A 25,939-nucleotide genomic window follows, 5' to 3' on the forward strand; every position below is an offset into this window, starting at 1 on the left:
TGCCTGATTACATTTGTTAATAAGGAATGCCAAAAACATGTGCACCAAAAACCGTCCAAGGTCTTTTGGTAGCAAATTATACTTGTAAATGTGATGTAAGTTGATCACTGCAAGAACTCACACACTCTTTGAAGATCTGAGTTCATAAAGGTACGAAGGAATTAAGTGGTTCATTCCCCTAGTGATATAAAGTATTAAATGGCAGGGAAAAAAATGTGTTTGAAATCAACGGAGGAAATAATTCATTTTGAAAATTATCCCATAAAAATGTTAAATAGAAAAAACATGTTGGGCCAGTTTCTACCAGATAAATAAAGCAGAAATACGCAATGGGCAAACTTACGGATGATGGGCTGGGAAATGTCCCATCGAGCTCTTTGTTTTCCGTAATTTTTTTGTTATTCAACTATGGCAGTCTTAGGCACGGTAATCTATTCCATCCCCAAACGACAAAGAAAGGAAGACTAATTCTGATCAGCAGAAAACTGGCTGGCCTTTGGAGCCTTGGAGAGGGCAATGGCTCCCGATCAAGGAGAAGTGAATGTCTTTGAAGACTGCATCTTAGATTGTTTTGTTAATACATAAAATCCTCCCTCTTTATCATGCAGAAGACTCATTTCAAAAGGAAAATGCAAGTCAATGAGGATTAGTTTGGCTTCTTGGAGGTCAGAACTAAATATACAAAACTAATAAAACGACGACGCTGAAATAAACAAGAATGTGCAATTGCTCATCTGTGGGAATGATGTAACGAATACTGACATAATTTCCAAGCAGAAAAGCAAAACTAGGTCAAAGCGTGTTGGCCTAACACAATAAGCATTTTTGCTCCCAGAATTTTACCATGTAGGCTGTGTCCGCAGGCATTAATGTCTTCTGTTATCAATGTTCGGGGCTGTCACAAACAATTCATGTCTTATCACTCTTTGTTAGTTAAACCAAAACAATGTTAAAAAATATTCCGAAAGTGTCTCATGTTCTTCTCCACTCAGAAATTTCTCTCGCTCAGTTATTAGGGCTTTTTTTTTTTTCCTTCTTTCACTCAGAGCCATACCAGATCAGCGGCATCAATCTCTCTTTAGAAATCCTCTTTAAACACTGACCAATGAAAAAAGCCTCAACTGAGTCACTCGGTGAGTAGCCAATTTTTCTGTTCTGCTCTCCCATATGCTGACTAAAAGAACTCATACATTCTTCTTTCTATTTCTATTTCTTTCTATTTCTCCATTTCATTTTCCTGCACTATTTCCACAAAGCACCTTGATTCACCTGGGAGAAAAAAAGGACTTGGTCACTCCTCAAACTTTCTCCCGTGTAAACATAATCCTCCTAAGGTTTTACTCTCTGACAGGTTCACGCTTATTGAAAATCGGAGCAAAGAATATGTAGACAAAAGCAGTACAAAATCCAAAGAGAAGGCTACGTGGAGTTTGGATTTTTTGGAGTTTTGGAGTCTTGGATTTGGAGTTTTCAGATAGTATCTGCTCCCAAAGGGACTGCCGTCTCTCCTGACTCTTGACTCCCTAGAAACCATCAACCCGTTCGAAATGCCTTGGCATTTGTTAACACATTAAATTAGAACTGGCCTGTGACCCCAAATATCCAAATGATGTCTTACTAGAAGGCATGCAGTACAGTCAAAGGAGCACAAGATGGGGAGTCTAGAAGACTCAGGTTCCAGAAGTAAACTTGCTCCTACCTTTGCCCCCTGATGGAGGGTAAAGCATTCCTCTGAGTGAAAATTTCAAGCCACAGACTCTCAACTTTTCACCAGTACTCTTTGTCTGAATTCCTAATGCATCGCCTAAATAAGTCGGTTTCTAATATTTGCCGACGCCTTCCATTTATACGTTTATCTGGTCGTTCACCCAGTTATTGTCAACCCAATCGGGCATTCAACAAATTCCACTTGTCCACAAACAGCTCCTTTCCTCTTAATTGTGTGGGGAAGACCACCGCAAAACACACACGACCGAAGCCACCCTCCGCAAGCTGACATATGACACATAACACGGTCTACTGCGTGGACCCTTTGAAAACGTATTAGTCCTGTTGTCTCCATAAACCGGTAAACGTGTCAGAAATTTCTATTTCATCATTTTAACCATAACTCTCAGACAGTCTGTCACACCCAGAAGCAGTGAAAATGCTTGGTCCAGCATATGTCTTGAATTTCATGGAGAAAATGTGGCCACCACATGCAGAAAAGACAGTAGAAGACTTCAGTCTTCTCTCAGAAACGTTTGCTCAGACGCTGAGTGACCTTGGGCAGGCCACTCACCTGGCAAAATAAACCAACCGCATGGCGGCCAAAGGCCTAAAACACCAGGTTGGGCTCAACGAGAGCGAGCGGCAGATTCTATCTTGCTTTTGGGCTTTGAGCTACTGGAGGACGCATTCCATTTCTTAACCACTTGTGTAGCCCCATCATGGAAATGTAAGCTAAGCTACCTGCCATGTTCCAGGCTGTGTCCTCACCCAGAAGGCAACTGAATGGGATCCATGGTTAAGCAGCTGCAACACAGTTTCATTTTTCTCTAATGTCCATCTATTCGGCCCTTACTGTTCCCCCACCGAATGCCCTTTTTTTTCGTCTCGGAAACGCTCCCCGGAAAATGCTCTCTCCTGCTAAAATTCATCCAGCTTCCACCTACAAAATATTTAATGATTCTTCTTGTGTGCCAGGCACCGTGCCCCCTGTGGTTCCCTGGCTGCCATTCCCAAAGACCTCAGTGAGTCTTGAAGTTCGGGCAGGATGCTAAGAAGAGAACAAATGAAGAGGTCTGACCCACAGGGAGTCACATCAGCAAGTCCCATCTGCCAAAGGCGTGACCTCGCCCACAGATGTTGTCCCTGAAAGGGCAATCGTGAGTTTTGCAGCTCCAGGCTCTACCGCCTGCTTTTTCTCCAAGGAAAGGGTCGCCCTGAGGTTTGAAGGGCTAAGAGTCATGAGCTCTTAGCTCATCCATATTACTTCTCCCCCAACACCGGTCGGGACCATTGTCTAGAGGAAATAGGAGTGTGGTTTGGAGGTGGGGCGGGACAGGGGGGAAGCTGGGAAATTATGGAAACTCAACTCACTGTATATTAGAATAGGGAGTCCCAGTAGGACCAAGAAGGTATCAGAAGGATGGAGAAAGAAAAACGCGACTGGCGCAAACCTTTCCTATTTCAAACCTTGCCAAGACTGGCCCGTTACCAAAAGTATGGCAAATCTTTCTCCCTCTGTGCTCCGTCCTGTGTAACATGGAGGCATGCCCTCAAAACTCAGAACTGAATCTGACATTAATCAGATTTTTAAGTTTGCTTATTTATTTTGAGAGAGAGAAAGAGAGAGAGAGAGAGAGAGAGAGACAGAGAGAGACAGAGAGAGACAGAGATACTGCGTATGAGGGGCAGAGAAAGACAGAGAGAATCCCAAGCAGGCTCCACACTCAGTGTGGAGCCCGATGCGGGGCTCGAACCCACTAACCATGAAATCATGACCTGAGCAGATACCAAGAGTAGACGCTTAACTGACTGAGCCACCCAGGCACCCCTTAGATTGGTTATTTTGTAAGATAGTGATGTTTAGGGGTGCCTGGGTGGCTCAGTCGGTTGAGCGTCTGACTTCTTCGTGAGTTGGAGCCCCACACCACACAGTGCCCGATTTAGATCCTCTGTCTCCCCCTTCCCTGCCCCTCCCCTGCACACGTTCTCTTGTGCTCTCTCTCTCAAAAATAAATAAACATTAAAAAAAAAAGATAGTGATGTTTAGAAATGGAATCATTTCTCACTGGAAAATGTTCTGGGTTTCAAACAACAGACCCTTAGAGCATAAAGTCTTCCAAGATTGGGGAGTACCTATGAGTTATTTTTCTCTATTGGTAAGATTTGATTAAATTACTATTTAAGAATTATGATAGGGGCACCTGGGTGGCTCCATCAGTTAAGCGTCCAAGTTCGGCCCAGGTCATGATCTCACGGTTTGTGGGTTCAAGCCCTGCGTCAGGCTCTGTGCTGACAGCTCAGAGCCTGGAGCCTGCTTTGGATTGTGTGTCTTCCTCTCTCTCTGCCCCTCCCCCACCTGCTCTCTTTCTCTCTCTCTCTCTCTCAAAAATAATAAATAAACATTTTAAAAATTAAAAAAAGAATTATGATACATTGATTTTAGCTAGGGATTCATAAACTTCTACAAATGGATATGTGGTTAAAAATGAACTAAACTTCACAATTACAAATCATTTGTCAAGTCTCCCAAGTTCAAGAAGGGTTTGGCTACCATCAATTTATCAAGTGGATTCTTATCCATACAAATATAGTTGTTAATAAGCAGGCACTCTGCCCATGAGTAACTTACATTGTGCTACGGGAACGATAAAGTATATATCAGATCAAAGATTATTTGAGGACAGGGATCATATTAAAATCATGCCCGTGGGGCGCCTGGGTGGCGCAGTCGGTTAAGCGTCCGACTTCAGCCAGGTCACGATCTCGCGGTCCGTGAGTTCGAGCCCCGCGTCAGGCTCTGGGCTGATGGCTCGGAGCCTGGAGCCTGTTTCCGATTCTGTGTCTCCCTCTCTCTCTGCCCCTCCCCCGTTCATGCTCTGTCTCTCTCTGTCCAAAAATAAATAAAAAACGTTGAAAAAAAAAAAAAAAAAAAAAAAAAATCATGCCCGTAGCCCCAAAGTGGCCTGGCATATAAAAATCATTTAAACTAGCATAAATGGGGGCGCCTGGGTGGCTCAGTCAGTTGAGCGTCCTTTTTTCCGCTCAGTTCATGATCTCGCTGTTCTTCAGTTTGAGCCCCCATCAGGCTCTGTGCTGACAGCTCAGAACCTGGAGCCTGCTTTGGATTCTGTGTCCCCCTCTCTCTCTTCCCCCTCCCCTGCTGGCACTCTGTGTCTCTGCCTCTCAAAAATAAATAAATATTAAAAAAAAAACTATAAAGTAACGCAAATGAATGAACTACTGAATATGGTAATTCTGTAAGTACTCAGTAAGTGTCCTTGAATGATGTAAGAAATGAAGGAGAGACTTTGTCGTATGCTCATCATAAACAGTTAACCATATATAAAACTTAAGGGGCGCCTGGGGGGCTCAGTCAGTTAAGCGTCTGATTTCAGCTCAGGTCATGTTTTTCCAGTGCCTCAGTCTTCTGCCCTCTTTAACACTTTCTGTAGGCCATTAACCATCCAAATCTGTGCCAATGGGACATTTTCCTCCGGGGGAGGGGGGGAACCTTGTGGATCCAGAAGCATCCCTAATGTTTTGTCCTTCCATTTAAAAACATTTCCAGAACATGCCAGATTAAAAAACCAGGCAAACAACCTTCTAGAACAAAACCCCTGAGATGAGTTTCATGTGCAATAAAAGGAGTTGATAATGAGCCAGAAAGGAGTGATGTTGATAGAACTGTCCCATATCTAAATGGAGATTAGATTCCCGTTTGACCTGGCTTTGTAGCCCTCTCTTTAATCACAGCGTATTTGATATTCTCTTCCTTGAATGAACTCATTTTCATCGTGGCTTTGGTCACAAGATTAAAGAATCGCTAACTAATTGTTCCAAGTAAGCAGAGCAATTCTCCCCGACTCCAATCCCGACTCCCAGCGGTGCCCACTGCCTGGCCTTCCATCGTAAGACACTTCAAGCCTGACCTCTGCAGGTGGAGAACGGAAATGCACAGGGCCCAAACGATTGTGGTCTTTCTTTTTAAAAGCCCACCGAGTTCTGAAAACACAAACGTTCACACTAGGTACCACAGGGATACTGATAGAATATGTTGGCCTCCCCTTTCATTTTAGAAGTTGCTTTTTTGAAAGTAGCAACCATTTGACTGCAAAGCATTTAAATTCCATCTGCAAATTAACTTTGTCCCGGCTAACCATTAATTCTTTCTGCCCATCGAGAAAAACCCAAATGCCTTAGATGAACTGAGATCCTGGAATCATGCGGGTTAAAAAATGTCCTGATCGGCCCCACCTTTCTCTAATCAAACAAATTGCTCTTTGTCCAGTGACCAAATCCCCCCTTTCCACCACCGTGCAGCCCAGGTTGCCATAGCTACCTTGGATGTCTATTTACCACACAAGGGATCAAAGCCAGGAGACATCCACACACGCACTTAGCCTTAAAACTTGCTGGAATGCCTGCGGATAACATGTGCCCACAAATTAAAGGATTTGCCCACAGCCTATGCGGTCCACAGCCGAGCAAACTACGAACGCACTTCATAATGAATGGCGAGGAAAAGCCAGCGAGAAATATTTCAAAACGACCCTATTTTAAATTCTGGTTAGTTACAGTATCTTCCTAGCTCAGTGTTGGGACAAATGAGAACAGAAATGCCTTTTACAGTTTTAGAGGCTTGACTTTCAAATGAAGGAAGCCATCAAACATAGTTGGATGCTGTAGGGGAGGCCTGTTTTAAGACCTATCGCTTCTAATTCCAAACCTGGCACACACAGGTAGCCTGCCTTTCGGAGCGGGTAGGATTCCTCCCCAGAATTCTGCCTAATTTGCTGTGTCTCATTCTACGTCACTGTTCTCTGCCTTCATTCACCTCACCATTTGTTCAATGAGGATCAAACTGCCACCTCGTTCTCTCCTGGGGATGTGACAGAGAATAAATAGATCGCGTTGGTAAAGGACTTTCTAATCCTCAAAGGAAAGATGAATACAAAGACATTCATTATGAAACCAGATGTCCTTGGGCATTTTAATTCCAATCTGAAGAATGCAAAACAGGCCGAGTCACAGCTTCCTTGTAATAGCACCAGGCTGGCCTTGCAAGAATTAGCAGCTGCTTAAAGCATTGGCTCACTACCTTGTTTTTCCCCTTCACACTCGTGTTAGTCTATCAGAAATAGAGCGCGCACCTTCTTCTCTTCGCGTGTTTTGGCAAGTCGTCAGGATATTAAAAACACAAAATACGTCTGGTAGGCAATTTCGTCTGGAGCAGCTGATTTTTTTTTTTTTCCTAGCTCGAGAAAGAATTATTTGTCCTTCTCACGTGCGGGGACAATGAGTGGTGCACTCTTTGGGGAGGGTATCGGGCCGTTGCAGGAATGCCAGAGGGAAACCTGTTGTTTTTGGCCGGCCTTCTACAACAGGTGGCCAGGCCTTTCCTTTTGCCTGGGAACACGGCAAATTCCTTCTCAAGGAAGTTTGAGGAGGGTGTCCCATTTAGGACCAGAGTGCAGAGAAAGATTGGCACACACTTTAAAATTACTTCCTGATAAAGGCAAATCAGGTTCACACTTCTCGTCTGTCCTAATTCGGCGTGACCTTAGGAACCCTCAAATAATATTATCCTTCTATGCGTTTTTTTTTTCTGCCACCCTGGCAGAAAGTTAAACCCCCCCTCTGAATCTCATCGCAGGGCAAGCAGCTTTCTAATTCTGCTGGCCCTGTCTGCCTACCCGCTATGGCTCGTACATGGCAGGGGTCTCCTGGCTGCCGCACCATTGTTCAGCACTGTGCAGCCCTAGGGACGGATCACTCCTCAGCGAAGAGATTGGATTTCATTGCAGAGCGGATGACACAGGGACCTGTTTGATAGTGAACGCTGCAAATCCGGCTGAGGCTACCGGGCTGGGATGGCAAATTGGCCGGTGGGTGCGATTCACCCCGCCTGGTCGCGGCAGTTTGGCCGGAGAGAAACTCAGATCAAGTCAGGATTAATCCACACCAAGAACTCCACCACTCATCCCCTCCACATTGTTGTTCTAGCTGCCGTGGAACAATGTGTTCGATTCTTGAAAGGCTGGACTGCCCCGATTCTTTGGGTGAGCAATGACCCTCCCTCTCTCTCCCCCTTCCTCCCACCCCCGCGGCATCCCACCCTCTTTTCGAGTACTGAACAGGCCAAAACATCGTTAGGCACACAGAGTCGCGAGATTCGAAAGTCGTTCACTCACTAAATAACGAAGGAGCCATCACATGTGTACCCTTAGAACTTCAACGCTGGGCTGAATTCCAGTTCGCGCGAATGCCACGGCGAGCCAGGCATGGGGAAGATCATGCCAAGCCGGACAGCCTGCCTTTGGCATCGGGCACAGGGAGTGCCACCGTTCCACAGGGATCGTGTGGGAACAGGGATTCTGAAAACTGAGCTCAGACACCACCAAGGAGAGGACAGGTGGCCGTGCCCGGGATCAAATGACTTCTTTGTTCCAGCTGAGGACCTTTGTCAAAAATGTTTTGCGTTCCTCTTTCTCCTTTTAAATCCTTCCCATTTGGACTTCTCGCTCCTTCCCCCCATCCCATCCGACGGCTCGACATAAAAAGAATGGGATCAGTTGTGGGTTTGCAGAACTAAAAGAAACCGAGCCTCGGCCCCACGATCTCCATCCAGCAAGGCAAGGGCAGTTCACTGAAAACACACGGCACTTGCTGATCTAAACGTGCTTCCTTGCATTCACAGAAACTTGCCAAGCACGCTGGCTTAGGGGGTGAGCGGCAGAGGGTCTCTGCGCTCAACCAGTGGGGGCTCTGCACCTCCTCCCGAGGCTGCAGGAAACGGACGGAAAGTTCTAAACCCCTCTCCCTGGCCCCCAAAGGGAAAGTTTTGCTTCCTATGCAAATCACTTCCCCCAAAGCTGTCGGAGTGGAGGGTGCTGAACTCATCTAGAAAAAGATGTGAAGAGCTTTTCTGGCGGTAATACAGATGCTAACTCTTCCTACCCAGATTTATTGAGAGCTGGCAAAAGCAATTTACACTCCTCTGGTCAATTTTCTGCCGTTGCCAGCCTACCGGCATGTTTTTCCAATCTTGTCTTCCCTTCCTAGGAGCAGTGATCTTGATATTTCTATATTGACATAAGAGTCTTCCATAACTTGGAGTAAGTTGTAAATTGCACCTTTTCTTGGCTTCATACACCCACTTTTTCCTTTTCCTTTCTTAATGGCAAAGCCATAAACCTCTGCCTGGGCTGATAAGGAATGTTATCACTCTGCCCCGAAGCCACGGAAGAGGCTGTCGGTTTAGAATTCCTTTCAGAGACTCATTTAAGTAATCCCAAGCCTTTCCCAGCTCACCGCGTCAGGGTTGTCTTCTTACGGCCAGAAGCAACACAGTTTCACAACTGTTGGAACAGAAAAATAAATCTGCATTTTTCTGGAAGGGCCGGCCGTCTGGGCTCATTTCGGGCTGGTTCCGCCTTCTCAGCCACAAACACAGTGAAGTGCTCAGAATGGGAAGCCAAAATGAGATAAGACGCCCCGTGTAATTCTTTTTCAGGATATTCAGTTATCTTTATTCTAACCCAAAGCACAGGATAGAAGCTTCAAAAAAAGCTCGAGAAAGACCCCGCACGACACAGCCCAGCGACTGCAAACTGGAATTGATTTACATATTCGACAAACCGCTTTTCAGCCCTTTACAATGACTGGCTGACATCACCGATCACCATTAGAGGCAAAGCGGGGCGGGGGGGGGTGTGGAAAGCCGGGGGGGGGGCCCTCAGGAAATCGGCTCCTTCGGTTCCCTCAGGAAAACGCAGCCCCGACTTTCCGCCAATGGATGGACGTGGACAGCATGTGCTAATCCAGAAGGCTCGCCGGAGTACCATCGCGGGGGGCTCAGGCTGCGCCCTCCCGCCCCACCGGCCCGTAGAGCCCCCGGAGCTTACCTGCCTCATGTTTAGAATTCCATGACCCATCCGGCAGGGAGCGAGCTGCCTCGAAGCCCACGCCGCGGTCTTCGGAGGGGAAACACCAAACCCAACAGAAGCCCGCAAGACAAAAGCAACTCAGGGAGACCCACAGGCAGCAAAGAGCACGTTTTCTTCCTTTTTCTTTGATCTGTTGCTACACGCACTCTGCCCAAGACAATGTCAAGTTTCTCAAGCTTTCCTTCCCCAGCCTATGAAAAGTCGGGCTCAGGGCAGCAAGGACCGCCTGGCTCTTATTTCAAATCGGGGCTCCGAGCCGTCGTAGGCGGCTGGCTTGGGCCCCGGAGGAGCCCCGCCAATCAGGAGGAAGGGGTGGGTCCTGGGAGCCCGAAAGGCCGCCTCCGCGAGGATTAGCGAGCTTTCAGGATTTAAATGACTGGAAGCCGCTGGAAACGGTGCGAAAGCTCCCAACGTGAAGCCTGAGTGCTGTTCTTATCTCGCTGCCCCGGGTCCGCTCGAAGCGTAACTGACTAGCTTCGACCCTAAGGCCCGGAAAGTGACCCAACCGTGTTTGGAAAAGGGCATCTGGCACCGAAGCCCTACTTGGGCGGAGACGCTGGGGAGGAAACCAAATGGTTTGTGCGGAACACCTTCACGGACGGGAGCACTCGGGGGAGGACGGTGCCACCCACCTCATTTCCATATAGACGAACTGGAGATCCAGCCCAAAACACCCAAAACGAAACGGGAAGGTGCACGCAAATCTGTTGAAAAGCGGCAAGGGAACAAGAATCGTTATCTGTTGGGAGCCCAAGGCATAACTGCCCAGAATACTGTTATTCGAAAAATAAACGCTGATGTGTCCTTAAGAAGAAAATGACTAAAGGAAGCCTATCTCCCTTTCGCTAGGGTTCGCCTTCCCCACAGGGTTGAATGTGGTGAACTTATGAACAGGGCCTAGCTGGCCATCAGCTCAGTAGGGTGGGAGGAAAGCTGGCTGGCTTCTGGTAAACTTAAACCCGGACTGAAAAAGAATTCCCGAAGTTCGCTTTCTAAACTTCACATAAACAGGAACTTTATTCAACTCTCAGCCAGCATGATTTCAAGGCAAATCGACCTTTGGATTTCAAAAAAGTGTACGTCGAGCAAAGACTACTTTCTGTGGCACCAGTGGCATCTTTTTTTTCCCCCCCAAAGAGTGGCCAAAATGATTCTTTTGTGAGAATAATTCCATAAGTATTTTTAAATTTTTGTATAACAGGTTAGCAGGTAACCAACGGGCAGTTCCAAAACTGTCATCTGTGTACCCAGTTCTATGAAAACTCAGCAGCCCAGTATCTGCTGGCCAGGAGGTCCATAACCCCACCCCAGCCCCCCACCTCGGTAGGCCAAGGGCCCGCCTAGTGACACAGGCTGGCTTTAGTCCACTTGTCCTTACTTCGGAGCCCTTCAGTTACGACCCAGCCCAACCTCAGCGCTACTCACTTGGGGTCAGATCATTCTCCGCGGTGGGTGCCGTGCTGGCCGTTGTGGGATGTTGAACAGCGCCGGGGTCTAGGCACCCTAGACGCCAGTAGCATTCTCACGACAATCAATAATAATCATGCGGGGGGGGGGGGGGACGTAAAATCATGCCAGATTGAGAACCATTGATGTACCAGCTCTGAGATATTGGTTCTCAAGCCAGAGCGCGCAAGGAAACTTCTGGGGAGATTGCTAAAAATGCAAATCCCAAAGGCCCTGCTCCTGTTCTAAGGGAATCTGATCAATTGCTTTGAGGAGGAGCCTGAGAATAGCATTTCTGACGCACAAAGGACTCCGATTTGCTTTGAGATGCACTGTACGTATCCCTGCCCTAGGTATGCCCTCAGCCCCAGGACATAGGGAGCGCCCCGAGCTGCTGCCATTAAATATCACTGGAGTTAAATCCCAAGGCGCACCTAATTTATCACCTTCAACAAAAGCTTCTCACCACTGCATGTGCCTTCTGCGGTCATCATCTCAAAGGTACATATGAGCTGGAATTTCCTCTCACCATCACCGTGCCCTTTCAAAGTTTCATCCATCTTTCTTCTCCTTTACCCACTCCCCTACCATCGTACACGGTCAGATGTCACCACTCTCTGTTGCTTCCCCAGAATGCCCCAAGACAAAGTCATCCCTTCCCTCCTCTATGCTCATAAAGCAGTTTATAGACACCCAGTGGTGTGCTGGCAAATGTTTGACGACCAGCTCTCCAAAATTAGAAAAAAAAAAAAAAAAAAAAAAAGGCAAGATTTGTAGTCGTGTTTGCCAATTTCCGCGGTGTAAGAACTCGCTCCTTTCCCACCACCAGGACACTGAACAGAGTTAGAAAGGGTGGCGCCGAATCGGTGCTGTGGTCATACACTCTCGTCTCTCTCGTATTAAACTATGCCACGCTGGAGGGTAAGAATGGCGTTCTATTCGTCTCTGTAACCCCAGCCACTTGCAATGTACCCGTTGTGCAGTAGGTAGGCGACCGACATGCCTGGGGAGAAAACGCAATGCAACGTGCAGCTCAGACCGGAGTGCATGATGAGAGACCAGCCTTCTGAAACAGAACCTCGGATTCCCGGGTGTATTTGTGAGACACTATATTTTTTATGTCTGTATATGAAGGCATCCCACACGTTTGCATCCACATCTTTACACCATTCGATCAGCTGTAGATTGCAAAGATCTCCAGGAGGAATATAGACAGCAGCCCCTGGGAAGTACAGGAAAGGTAAGAGATGCGGTAATTGATGACGGTTATCTCTACCGTCTTCTCCTTATGCACTAAGACAGGAATGCTAACGGTGGTGTCATTAGCAAACACCACTTGCGAGTGCCTCCTGTCAGCCAAGCATTTCGCCAGCTTCTTCACCGACGTGTGCCGTTTAATGTCCGCCAAAATACCACAAAGTAGACATCACCGTCGTCAGGCTAAGAATGGGCAGACAAGATCATGGAGGCAAAGTAAGTAGCCCAAGATCGTATTGTTATAAATCGCTGTACCAGGAATCAAGTGTTTGGGATTAGAATTTTTCTGCTTTTCGTTGTAAGACATGCTGTCTCCGGAAGTGTTCGGAAGCTGCCTAAAAGAAAGTGGACGGTGTGAAAAATGAAGTCTCCTTCATTTATAAATACGCCAATATAATTTTTAAAAACTTCCAGTGAAATAAATGGCCCCTTGGGGGTCGCCCATCGAGCGAACATTAGGTCCGCTCATCGGAAACGGTGTAGGCAAGTCAAGCGAAACAAGGAAAGAAACTTGCTTCACCAAAGGAGAGGATGTCCCCTTCCCCAGTGTGTGATTAACAGCGTTTGCCGATGACAGCTGAAGGGATGTTGTAGTCTTAACGGAGCCTAGATGACAGTCCTGCATGGTTATGTGCGGGTCTGGTGATAAACAGACCTGCACAGCAAATGGAACAGGTGCCTGGACAGGTGGCCCTGGGCAGGCCCATCCTGGCCATGGATGGATATTAGCATGGCACCTGACAAGTGTGCCGCCTCTTTCTGGATTCTATTAGGGTCAAAGCATATGGGATTAGCACTTGTGTGCATAAATAATGGTTGACCGTCAGTAACGTCGTGTGGTTTATTGAAATATGTGTCAGGACACGACATTAAAAGTCAGTGAAAACCAAGCTGAAATGGCCTAATCGGCCACTTGGAAAGCGTGCTTGGTGCAAGTGAAGTCTTTGGGGTCTACGGAAAGAGTGTACTTATTCTCCTGCAGAGGATCCAGGAAGCCAGTTGCTTCATACCGTATATATGTATACATATATAAATATATATATATATATATATATTGAGGAATACTGTATTCGAGGTAATTCGTGAAGTTGCTTTAAGTTGACAACAACACAGGTCCCTGCTTAGAAAAAAAAAAGGAAGGGGCGCCCCGGTGGCCCAGTCGGTTGAGCGTGCGACTTTGGCTCAGGTCATGATCTCGCAGTTTGTGGGTTCAAGCCCCGCGTCGGGCTCTGTGCTGACAGCTCAGGGCCTGGAGCCCGCTTTGGGTTCTGTGTCTCCCTCTCTCTCTACCCCTTGCCCACTCACACCCTGTCTCTCTCTGTCTCTCTCTCGCAAAAATAAACATTAAAAAACAAAAAAATTTAGAAAAAAAGGAAAATCCCACCTATCATTCTTACAGCATGTCACCAAAAAGCAAGTTTCTACTCGCTGAGTACGGGCGTTCACGAAGTGCATTTCTTTCAGTTGGTTGATGGAAGCACTGAGGGATACCAGAATCACGGGGGTAATTTGGAGTTCATTTTTGGTGTTAATGTGGCCAGTAAACTGGCTGATGGACTTCGAGCAGATGAACTGACATCTTTAAGTCCAGATTTTTCAGGGGGCAGTTGGGCATATTATGGGCTGAATGTTTGTGTCCTCCCACAATGCTTATGTTGAAATCCTAACCCCTAATGGACCAAGACAGATAAAATCATAAATGGGAAAGGTTTTTTGGTAACTATTGCTTGTATGAATGTTTTGGATGACAGACACTGGAAAGAAGGAAAGAAATCTGTGAATACAAAAATGGAAGGAATAGACACCCTGTGAGAAACGGTTTCGGAGAACGGAGCCTAAGGACAGACCTGCAGACAGGACGGAGCTGACTAACTGGTCAGGGTTTTCAATACACTTGAACTTGCTATTTCCTCACTTGAAAACTAAGGACGTGAAACAAATCATGCTATTTAAAATTTTAATCATAACTTACTACGTACTAATTCTCTGCGTTTGGGGTGCCTAGGTTAAGCATCCGACTCTTGAGTTAGGCTCACGTCATGATCTCACGGTTCATGAGTTCGATCCCCATGTTGGGCTCTGTGCTGACAGTGTGGAGCCTGCTTGGGATTCTCTCTCTCCCTCTCTCTCTCTGCCCCTCCCCCATGCACATGCATGTGCACTCTCTCTCTCTCTCTCTTTCAAAATAAATACATAAACATTTAAAAAATAATAATAATTCTCTGCTTTTAGAGGTGAAACATTCTGACATTTCCTAGTTTTTTTTTTTTAATTTTTTTTTTCAACTTTTTTTTTTTTTATTTATTTTTGGGACAGAGAGAGACAGAGCATGAACGGGGGAGGGGCAGAGAGAGAGGGAGACACAGAATCGGAAACAGGCTCCAGGCTCCGAGCCATCAGCCCAGAGCCTGACGTGGGGCTCGAATTCACGGACCGCGAGATCGTGACCTGGCTGAAGTCGGACGCTTAACCGACTGCGCCACCCAGGCGCCCCTGACATTTCCTAGTTTTTGTTGATGAACTAAATAGGGCTGATCCCTCATTATTTTCCTCTTAGTAATCTGGTAAAGCTTAATGCATGAACTTGGCAATGGTTTTTATACACTCCTCCCGCTGTCAAATATTCTCTACACTCCCAATTAAACCTTCTGCTTCATGTCAACGCAATAATATCCTACTTCCCCAAAAGTAATTCTTCAGCTTCCAAGTCATCTGCTTTTTTGCTCCAGTTTTGCGCCTAGATTTGCAAGGAGAAAGTTATTACAATGATTTATTTATTTATTTATTTTTTACTTGCCTTATTAACCCCTTTCCTAGGTTCTGAGGTCGGTAAGGCCTGCGTCAGTCAGGGTTCTCCAGAGAAATAGAACCAGTAGGATATATAACGTACATCTTGGGGTTTATTTCAAGGACTTGGCCTGTGTGACTATGAGCACTGATAAGTTTGACATCCATAGGGCAGGCTGGCAGGAGCTCATCCTACAGTTTTGAGGCCAACTTTCTTCTTCCTTAGGGAAACCTCAGGTTTGCTCTTAAGGCCTTTGACTGATCGGACGAGGGCCCCCCACATTCTCAAAGATCGTCTCCTTTACTTAGAGTCGACTGATTGTGGCTGTCAACCACATCTGCAAATGCCTTCAAAGCAACCCCGAGATCAGAGTTTGATTGAATAACTGCTGACTACAGCCTAGCCAATGGACCGTTGTATATCCCTGATAACAACAAGCACACAGTATATGGTCAATTAGTTAAGAAATGTTTACTGAATTGCTGCAACTAACGATAATTGCAAAACCTCCATCAGTAGAAGGCTCTCTTCTTTATAAATAACGAAATTTTGCTAATAGACTTATCGTGTGCTTCTCAACCACAACACTGGAAGGGAGGAGCTCTAAAATGTTGAAATAAAATGATTTCCAACTGATCATTCTATCCCAAGTCAGACTATTCATCAAATGTCAGGACCGAATGCCGCTACTTTCATAGAAAGACGCCAACATGTTGCATCCCTTCTACTCTTTCTTTGGAATCTACTCAAAGATGTGTTTTAGCAAAAGGAGGGAATTAAACCAGGGAAGATATGGCAACGGGTCTCAGAAGCAGAGAAACCAACATGAAGAGAAGTGAAGACGATAGTTGGGGCGGTCTTAGAAAGCCCCTGTCTGAGCTATAGCAGGATGATGGAGAACTCCTGGACAGAGGTCTCCGGGGGGCTGGGGGGATGACACTGATGGATCACATTTGAGGATGAACAGGTGCACGTAGATATAAGCAAAAGGTGGCACTATCATTAATTCCAGGAAGAGCAAAAGAATGCCCATAGAAGGAAGCGCAGTCCTAAAACACTCCTGAAATCAGGAGTGATCTCTGATACAGAGACCGAGGCAGAGGCTACTGGCAGCCAATCCAATACCCAGCTTCCCCTTGTTTCTTTCCAACAGAGCTTCAATGTATTTGGTGGCAGAAATGTGCCGGACCGAAGAACATTTCCCCGTCTCCCTTGCAGGTGTGGCTGGTGATGTACAACTATATGGCCAATGGAATTTTCATAGAAGCTGCTGTGGAAGGCTTCTGGGAAAGCTCTTAAAAGAGATGCACGGTTTGCCCTTCGCGGTTCCCAATTTCCCTACCGGGAATATGGATGCGATATCTGAGGGGCTGGGGCCATTCTGGAACCATGAGAGGGACGGAACAAGTGGTAAAGCTGGAAAATAGTAAAGGCAGAAGGGTCCTGGATTCCTGAGGACATCTTAGAGTCTCTGAATGAGCCCTGAACTCCACGTTCTGTGAGAAAAATAAATTGCTGGGGTGCCTGAGTGGCTCAGTCAGTTAAGCATCTGACTCTTGATTTTGGCTCGGGTCATGATCTTACGGTTTGTGGGATCGAGCCCTGCATCGGGCTCTGTGCTGACTGCACCTGGGCAGAGCCTGCCTGGGATTCTCTCTCTCTCTCTCCCTCTCTCTCTGCTCCCTGCTCTCTCTCTCTCTCAAAATAAACAAGCAATTTAAGAACAAAGAAAAATATGGGGCACCCGGGGGGCTCAGTCAGTTGAGCGTCCGACTTGGGCTCAGGTCATGATCTCAAGGTTCGTGAGTTGAGTCCCACATCGGCCTCTCTGCTGTCAGTCCGGGGCCCGCTTCAGATCCTCTGCCCCCCTCTCTCTCTCTGCCCCTCCCCCACTCATGCTCACTCTCTCTCTCTCTCTCTCTCTCTCTCTCAAAGATAAATAAGCATTAAAAAATAAAGAAAAAGAAAAAGAAATTGCTAATTCTTTCTGATCCTATGCGGGATGTTAAAGATATGGTCTAAAATTCATAAACCAAGAAACAGCAATAAAAGCATGTTACAGGAAATATGAAAGTACATACCAGATGAAATCTTTATGAGTTGAAAGCGATTGCTCCCAGAATGGAGTGGTGGTTTTCATTACAAGTCATTCATATATTTGTACTTTGAACATGGATTACTTTGATACAAATTAAAAATAATTAAAAATAAACAAGAAGATACTCCGCGGTGATTAAATCAATTTCTCGGCCCTTGAACTCACTTCCTGTATCAGCAGTGTGTTATGATTATCTGGCCCATAGTTAACCAAAGAGTCAGGGTAGAGCATTCGAGAAGTTACGTGCCTGATGGCGCATTTTGAACCTCAAGGGCAATGTCACCATGTCACGCACATATGATCTGATTGGCATTTCCTCTTTCCCCCACCACAGATTTAATTTGCTCAGAGTTTATGACTGATTTGCCATGTAGGGTGGGAAATACACATAATAAGACAGCCCTGATCCAAACTGCTTTAGACTAACATTCTTTCAGAATCAAGGCAACCCTGATGCCTTAATAATTGGTTAGACTAATTTAAAAAAACAACAATTTTTCTTTTTATTCCTAACTGGCATCATCCTTGATTTAAATTCATTTTTAAAAACTGGGTTTAAGTATGGCAGGAAATAACTGGTTACTGTTCTTTATATTATTACCACATTACTTCTTATTCTTTTCTCTCTCTCATTTTTCTTGCATAAGAAACGGGTTAGTCTCTCAAACCTTTAATATTTTAATACTCAAAGCTGATTTTTAAATTAGCCTTAGAGATGAAAAACAACATTCACTTATGTGACTCAGATCTCAGTTTTTATATGTTAGGAACAAACAAATCAGGCTGGTTCTTTGATAATCACATGGACAGAAGGTGAATAGAAATTTTAATCAAAAGAAGCTTTGAACAGGATTTGCGCTCCTTGCTTGTAAAAAGACAATGCTTTATCCTTTAGATTGACACTTCTCAAATGCACAGAAAGACTGCAGGCATGGCTGTATTTTTCTCCCCCTGATTGGCAGAAACCCTCTCCCACTCCACACATAATATCTATACTTGGATTCAAGATGGCGGAAAAGATAAAAGCTACTTCAGAATCATGGTTTACATGTCTCTTTCCTCTGCTAGACACAGATGAGGGTGTTTTTCTGCTCTCTTTTCATAGCCAAGAAAATAGTTGCTCTCATTTCCTTATAACTAGATGGCTCATCATGGGTTTCTCCTCTGCTGGGAACCACTTATGAAAATTCACACATACTGAGATCGGCTTTCCTATACTATTCCCCCGATGCAATATGCAAGATAAACATATTGAGTCGCGGCAAGGAAAAAAAAGGCAAACGTTGGGTATCAGTGCCTTAGCTTTCTCCGTATTTACTGAAGAGCTCTTTTAAATGTCTGGGAAACTGCATTCAAATGAAGCTTCGTTTTCGTTCTCCTTCGATTTAGTAATTTACAAAAGGAAAGGCTTATACTGTTTGTCTATTTTATAAATGTGCTATCTACTTTTTGTTTAAAAAAATTTTTAATGTTTATTTATTTTTGAGAGAGAGACAGACCGTGAGCAGGGGAGGGGCAGAGAGAGAGGGAGGCACAGAATCCGAAGCAGGCTCTAGGCTCTGAGCTGTCAGCACAGAGCCTGACGTGGGGCTCGAACCCATGAACTGTGAGATCATGACCTGAGCTGAGTCCCCCAGGTGCCCATGGTGCTGCTATTTAAAATAATTTCAGGGGCGCCTGGGTGGCGCAGTCGGTTAAGCGTCCAACTTCAGCCAGGTCACGATCTCGCGGTCTGTGAGTTCGAGCCCCGCATCAGGCTCTGGGCTGATGGCTCAGAGCCTGGAGCCTGTTTCCGATTCTGTGTCTCCCTCTCTCTCTGCCCCTCCCCCGTTCATGCTCTGTCTCTCTTTGTCCCAAAAATAAATAAAAAAACGTTGAAAAAAAAATTAAAAAAAAATAAAATAAAATAAAATAATTTCAGTGTGAGTGATTTAAATAACATCATACAGTGACCAAGATAACCGTACTCTTATTTGTAGCTTTATCTGTGTTCTATCCGAAAGCCCTACCGATATTTCTCCTAAACTCCCATCTGTGTGGGGGAAAAGATAATTTCGTTATGGTCATCTCTAGAAACCAACCAACTGGCTCTACTTATCTTCGACTGGGCAAACTAATCTAACCCAATTAAAGGGATCTAAAACCAGCTGCTCTAGGAGGTCTAACTTAGTTAAACCTTAAATTAAAAAGTGGACACCCGCACTAAAGGGATGTGCTATCGAATACAATAGAGACCAGCAGGAGGGACTTGTGCTGAGTGGAAAGAGATGAAATGAAAGGAGTCCCGGATCTGTCATGGCGAGACCGGTTATGCGTTCGGCCTTCTTGAAAATGGAGCACGTTTCTGATGTGTACAGGACTCCCATCTCTCTGACTCCACAACTCACGCTCTTTCCAGAACGTGGCGCTGCCACCCCGGTCCCAGATGCGGCTCTCCCATGGAAAGAGGCATCAAAGCCCAGCACGCCAGCGCATGCCTCACCGCAACACTCCCTCATCCCCTGTGCCTCCTTCAGGGGTGTCTGGGATTCACCGCGTGGATTGCGATTCGGTTCTGAAATCACCAACCTCAATACGCCTCCCAAAGTATCTCACGCTGCACCTTCGAGATAAGTTTACTTATCCTGTAAACACCTTCAGGAACGTACTTTGAGTGTATCTTTGAAAACACACTGGAGAACTCTTATGATTTCTATTTACCTTTAACAGTTTTCCAACCTGGGGATGGGTTCATTTGATCACCTGTAGGTAGGGGGAAAAAACCCACACACGTGCCTGCCGATGGGGTATTCCTCATGGAAAAAGGTGCTACTGTTGTGCTACGCAGGGCAGGGTATGAAATTTTAGGGCCATTTCTCTAGGACTGTAAATGAGGTTTTTCCTTCTTCATTCAGAATTTCTCAAAGGCTTTCCCATTGGAATATGTCTCTGTGATTCATTTCCACAGTTAGGAACACGGCCCGTAGAGGATCTTGCCTTGTTCAAAACTAATTAGTGCATCAGTGATTTAGCCATTGATCTCATTAGCCACATACAGATATCTGTAGATCCCTACGAATTGATTTTCGTCACTCCCAGGGCATCCAAAGACCTCGAGCGTAAAGACAAGGACTTCCTGCAAGAAAAAAAGGCTGAGGACTCTCACGCCTTAACGTCGTGCTAACAAAGAAGCAATGGCGTGCCTTCTCTATGCCTGTACGGTCAGTCATTCATTCAGCAAGTATTTGTGGAGTGGTTACTACCTGCCACGCATTGTTTTAGGTGCTGGAGAGGCAGGCAGACAGGTCCAAACAGGCCAAGGGCTGCCCTCATCGGCACACCTTCTAATGGAGGGAGATAGACGAACAAATCAACAAATAAAGCGTGTCTGAGGGCGACAGAGGTTCTGGTAAGGGGGCAGGGAGCCTGTGCTGGTTGAAGCCGAGTGAGCGAGGGTGACGGTGGTAGGAGCTGGGTCTCAGGAACATGAGCGCGTGAGTGTGTGTGTGTGTGTGTGTGTGTGTGTGCGTGCGCGTTGGGGGGGCGGCGGTTGCAGGTCGCGTAGTGTCTAGTAGATCTCCGGAAGAGTTCTGGGTTTCCTTCAGAGCAAGATGGGGGGAGACTCTGAGGCTTGGACACCGAGGAGTGACAACAGCCAGTCGACACTTTAGAGTTCAGTGTGACCGCCGGGCCCTATTGGGCAGAAGGAAGGTCGCTGAGGAAGCTGTTTTGGTCAACCAGGTCCCCCGGGTCAGAGATGGTGATGGACGGGGCTGGGCACGGAGGAGGAGACGTCGAGGCTCGGGTGGACGCTGGCTGTGTTGGGACCGTAGAGCCCACGGGATGGCTGGTGGGGCGGATGTGTTAAGGAGTGGACACTAGGATGACTTCCCAGTTCTCTTCTGGGACAGCTGAGAAAACGGAGTCACCATTGACTGACCTGCACACCACTGCGGGGGGGCCGGGGGGTGGGGGGTGGGGAAGCCGTTTGGAGGAGGGGCCCTCTCCCTGCGACACTCCCCTGTGGGAGGGGCCGTGCGGCGGCACTGTAAAACCGTCCCGATGAAAAGAAGGTCCAGGGATGTGTGAAGCAAGCCACGGTTTCTACCACACATGGCAAAAAACATTGCCCGTAAATATGTGATTTGTTATTCCCAACCAGTGCAGTATGGCAATGTGGCGAGGAGCACCGATCCCAGAAAGAGCCTCAGTCCAAGTATCAACTTTGTCCTTTAATGACTGTGTGAATACGGCCCATCTGCTTATTCTCCCTCAACATTACTGTGATTTGAATAAAGCGATTTGTTTTTTTTTTAATTTTTTTTCTTAATGTTTTTATTTATTTTTGAGACAGAGAGAGACAGAGCATGAGCAGGGAAGGGGCAGAGAGAGAGGGAGACACAGAATCGGAAGCGGGCTCCAGGCTCTGAGCCATCAGCACAGAGTCCGATGCAGGGCTCGAACTCACAGACTGTGAGATCATGACCTGAGCCGAAGTCGGACGCTCAACCGACTGAGCCACCCAGGCGCCCCTAAAGCGATTTGTTTAAACATAATATTATTTAACATTTACCGAGGGCCTACTGAATGCCAGCCACTTGTGAGCACGTTAAATTCTCCTTTACCCCTATGAGAATAGGTCCTAATATCATTCCCATTTCCCAGGAGTGAAAACTGAGGCACAGGGAGGCAAAGTGACTTGCTGAGATCATAAAGCTAGAAGGCCGCAGATCCTCGTGTACACATTCAGGCCGACTGGCCCCTAAAAACCTGCTCTTAACCACAGAACTATGAGAGTGCAGTGCAGCGTAAAGGCTCAAAAACTGTAGCTTGTATTATGATGAGGTAACTACCAAAACAATAGAAATGCCCGATGGTCACTCGTAAAACCCTACTCATAATCATCGCCTGACTCAGTTTCGATCTGTACCTCACTTTCTCCCGCTCTATGTGGGGTACACAGCCTGTGCATGGCGCAAACTCTGCTGAGAAAATCAGAACAGAGCATCCATCGTTAAGAAAATTCCCTTTAGAAAAATGCCCAGGGGGCGCCTGGCGGGCTCAGTCAGAAGAGCCTGCGACTTTTGATCTCAGGGTTGTGAGTGTCACCCCAAGTTGGGAGTGGAGCCTACTTAAAATAAGAAACATAAAACAGAATCGCCCAGGGCATGGGAGTCCTGAAGAGTCAGAAAACTCATCGGAAGTGTGCAAATGTGGGCTTCTCGCTGTCGTTAGTGACATTTAAGACTAAAAGTTACTTAGGTGATTTCCAGATACGGAACAGGAAACAATTGCTCAGACACGCTGGCCAGTAGGGGCGGGGGGTGGGGGTGGGGCGGCGGTGATACCCGGTTGCTGTCACTTTGCGCCCCATCTGAATCCCAGAAGTCTCGCCTCTGCCCCAACGTGCTTGCAGGTGGGACTGTTCTGAGCCTCTACGCCCACCTTCTTCCAATTAGTCACGTCCTCTGGCCTAATGAGTTTCTAAGACTAGTTTTCATTTTATTTAAAGGGCAAGTTTCCAGATGTGTTTTAAAATTAATCAGTGCTGGGGTGCCTGGGTGGCTCAGTCGGTTGAGCGTCCGACTTCGGCTCAGGTCACGATCTCTCGGTTCGTGAGTTCGAGCCCGGTGTGGGGCTCTGTGCTGCCAGCTCGGAGCCTGGAGCCTGCTTCGGATGCTGTGTCTCCCTCTCTCTCTGCCCCTCCCATGCTCCCGCTCTGTCTCTCTCTGTCTCTCAGTAATAAATGCACATTAAAAAAATCAATCAGTGCTAGTAATGAAAGAAAACATTATTCCTGAAGCTTCTAGCAAATACATTCCAGCACCGAAAATACTTTGGTCACACTCACGTATCTAAAAAAAATTTAAGCGGACTATGCCACACCTATTTCTTGCTGTGTATCTCGGCAAGTCGGTGTCCTTATTCGCACACTGAAAGCATCAGTTGACTTGGCTGCCCTTTGAAACCAACTGGAAGAGATTGAAAAGATATTGCTGACTGGGTCCCCAACCCCCCCCCCCCAGACTCTGATTTAATTGCTCTGGGCTGGGTCGGGGTGGGGAGATTGTTTTTCAAGCTCCCCCCGGGGGAATTAGAATGAGCAGTCCAAGGTTGAGAACCACAGGTTGGTCTAGATCAGTGGTTGTCAAAGTTTAGCCTGCGTCAGAATCCCCTGGAGGGCTTGTTAAAACACAATTACCGGCCCGCCCTGGAGTCTCTGATTGGGCAGGTCTGGAGTGGGGCCTGGAAATTTGCATTTCTGACAAGTTCCCAGGTGGCGGGTTTGGAAACCTCTTCTCTATATCAGGGGTCCGCAAACTCCGGCCCTCAGGCCAACTGTGGTCGGTGGAGAACGGTTTTCAACACTTTCCAATGGTTGAAAAAAAAAAATCGAAAGCATTCTGTTTCAGGCCATGGGAAAAGTATATGAATTTCCAATTCCAGGGTCCATAAATAAAGTTTTATTGGAAGGCAGCCACACCCACTCATTAAACCAAGCTGGGGCCTGTGTGGCTTCGTGCTCGACTCTGAAGCCTGGCCTGACTGACAATGGCTGACACTGGAGCTTGGTGTGTTTACCTCGTGAAGCAGATCCGAATATGTATGCCACCCCAAAATATGCCACTTTGGCGTTGGGATTATTTTGAGCTAAAGGCAACTGAGAACCGGGGCGCCTGACCGGCTCAGTCAGTGGAGCATCCAGCTCTTGATCTCGGGGTTGTGAGTTCGAGCCCTATGCTGGGTGTAGAGATTACTTCAAAATAAAATCTTAACAAATAAAGGCAACTGAGAACCACGGGGAAGAAGAGTGATTTTTTTTTTTTTGGTTTATTTATTTATTTTGGGGGGGGAGGCAGAGAGAGAGGGGGAGAGAGAGAATCCCAAGCAGGCTCCGCGCCGTCAGCGCAGAGCCCGATGCGGGGCTCGAACTCACGAACCGTGAGATCATGACCTGAGCCCAGATCAAGAGTCCGGTGCACGACTGACTGAGCCACCCAGGTGCCCTGAGAAGAGTGATTCTTATCATCGAAGACGGGGTGTGAACACCAAGATGTTTGCATAAACAGACCATTCTAATATAGCCCTTATCTTCCATTAGTTCCTTCACATATCTTCTCGTCATTTCCCCACATTTTATCATTCCTTGAAGCCCAATCGCTCTTTTCTTTGTGAAAAGGGTAGACAAGGCTTGGAGTCTCGCGGCTTCTTTGCGTTTTGCTCTTTTTCTGTGAAGTCTTGCGCACATACGTAGTGAAAAATTGTGGGCCTTTTGTCCTGTTAATCTGACTTTTGTTAGTTTCATTCACAGGCCCCAGCGACTAAACTTAAGAGAGGGGAGGGAACGTTTTCCCGGCCTGACACTCCTTACCCAAGAGATGGGAGAAGTTGAGGTTTGCAGCCTCCGTTCTAAAGTCCCCCTGTGCCTTCTCTCCATTGGTCGACAGATATCATAGAAGCTCGACTCCTGGTTTCTCCCCGCAGCCCTGACAGAGTGGCCTTTCATGTGGTCAGAGAGGGCCTCTTGGAAACAGCATGACTTAGGTCCCCTCACAGTACAAACACTGGACTTTGACATGAGCCTATATCCTTTCTGGTAACAAATACCCAGGAAATGACCACCAAAGATCTCTACACAGCACAAACCTCAGGACATACCCACCATATATGCTATGGAGGGCTGCTATGTATTCCTAACCATCTGAAACCCAAAAAGTTATTTCATGGCTTTTTTTTTCTTTGAGGGTGGGGGGAGGGGCAGAGAGAGAGGGAGACACAGAACCTGAAGCAGGCTCCAGGCTCCGAGCTGGCGGCACAGAGCCCCACGCCGGGCTCGAACTCACGAACCGAGAGATCGTGACCTGAGCCGAAGTCGGACGCTCAACCGACTGAGCCACCCAGGCACCCCTATTTGATGGCATTTTAATGAAAGCCTGATACGTAAGAATTCTCTGGTGATAAGGCATGAAAACACACTCTACTGGAAATAAGCACGTAAGTTGTAAAACTTTCTTAAAAGCCCCTTCCCCTCCTGAATCATGCCCCTAATTAAATTCAAACCCGAGTAATATCATCCACGGTTAACTAACATGGTTTTATTTCTCCCTGCTTCTCTGAAAAGATGTGTATCCTTTCAGGTAACTATTCCCTTGACAAAAAGGTTGCCATGGATACATTTTTTTTTTTTTAATTGAATGCTGGTATTTTAAAGCCTGTGCAATTTAGTGAGGTATACCTGGCCTGAGGGTTATACTCATTTAAGTGCCTGCCTTTAACACTAACAATTTTATCTTAATACAGTTGCTCCGTGCATTTGACATGTGGTGTTCAGGAGTAGTTGGAAATGGCGTGGGAGTTCCTGAAGGAAAAGCAAGTAAGACACATATCACCCGGCCCACCTAACTGCACTTGAATCAGCGGATGCTTCACTCGCCTGGAATTTGTCTGTTCTCGGCATGTTTAATAATGAGTCATGCAATGCATTTGCAAGGCTCCCAGGGCCCGGGGCCACGTGACGATCCTCTGCGCCTAAGTCCCTCGTCTTTGTTCAGACAGGCTGCTAATGCGTCCCACAAAGCTGACCTAATGCTACTACAGTGGCTCTATTTTTCTTCGATGGCTCAGCTTGAACGTGATATTTAGGAAGTCGATTGTCAGGCATGCAAATCGAGAGAAAAATATGCCATATTAAATCATGACGGTTTAATAAGGTAT

The 25,939-nt window shown here is 46.6% G+C and overlaps 1 protein-coding gene across 6 annotated transcripts in view; it reads right to left on the bottom strand.

Moving 5' to 3' along the window:
- The window catches only part of MID1 (midline 1), a 588,063-nt gene that overhangs the window by 139,235 nt on the left and 422,889 nt on the right, over positions 1 to 25,939 (bottom strand). For 3 of the 6 annotated variants that reach the window (XM_058713626.1, XM_058713621.1, XM_058713627.1), the window contains exon 1: positions 9,615 to 9,875. The exons of the other annotated variants lie outside the window; for them this stretch is intronic. The gene's annotated coding sequence lies outside the window, so the exon portion shown is untranslated. Of the gene's footprint in view, positions 1 to 9,614; positions 9,876 to 25,939 lie in introns of those variants that run through there. 6 annotated transcript variants of the gene reach the window in all.

The sequence above is a fragment of the Neofelis nebulosa genome, chromosome X (assembly GCF_028018385.1).
Source record: "Neofelis nebulosa isolate mNeoNeb1 chromosome X, mNeoNeb1.pri, whole genome shotgun sequence".
Taxonomy (NCBI): Eukaryota; Metazoa; Chordata; class Mammalia; order Carnivora; family Felidae; genus Neofelis; species Neofelis nebulosa.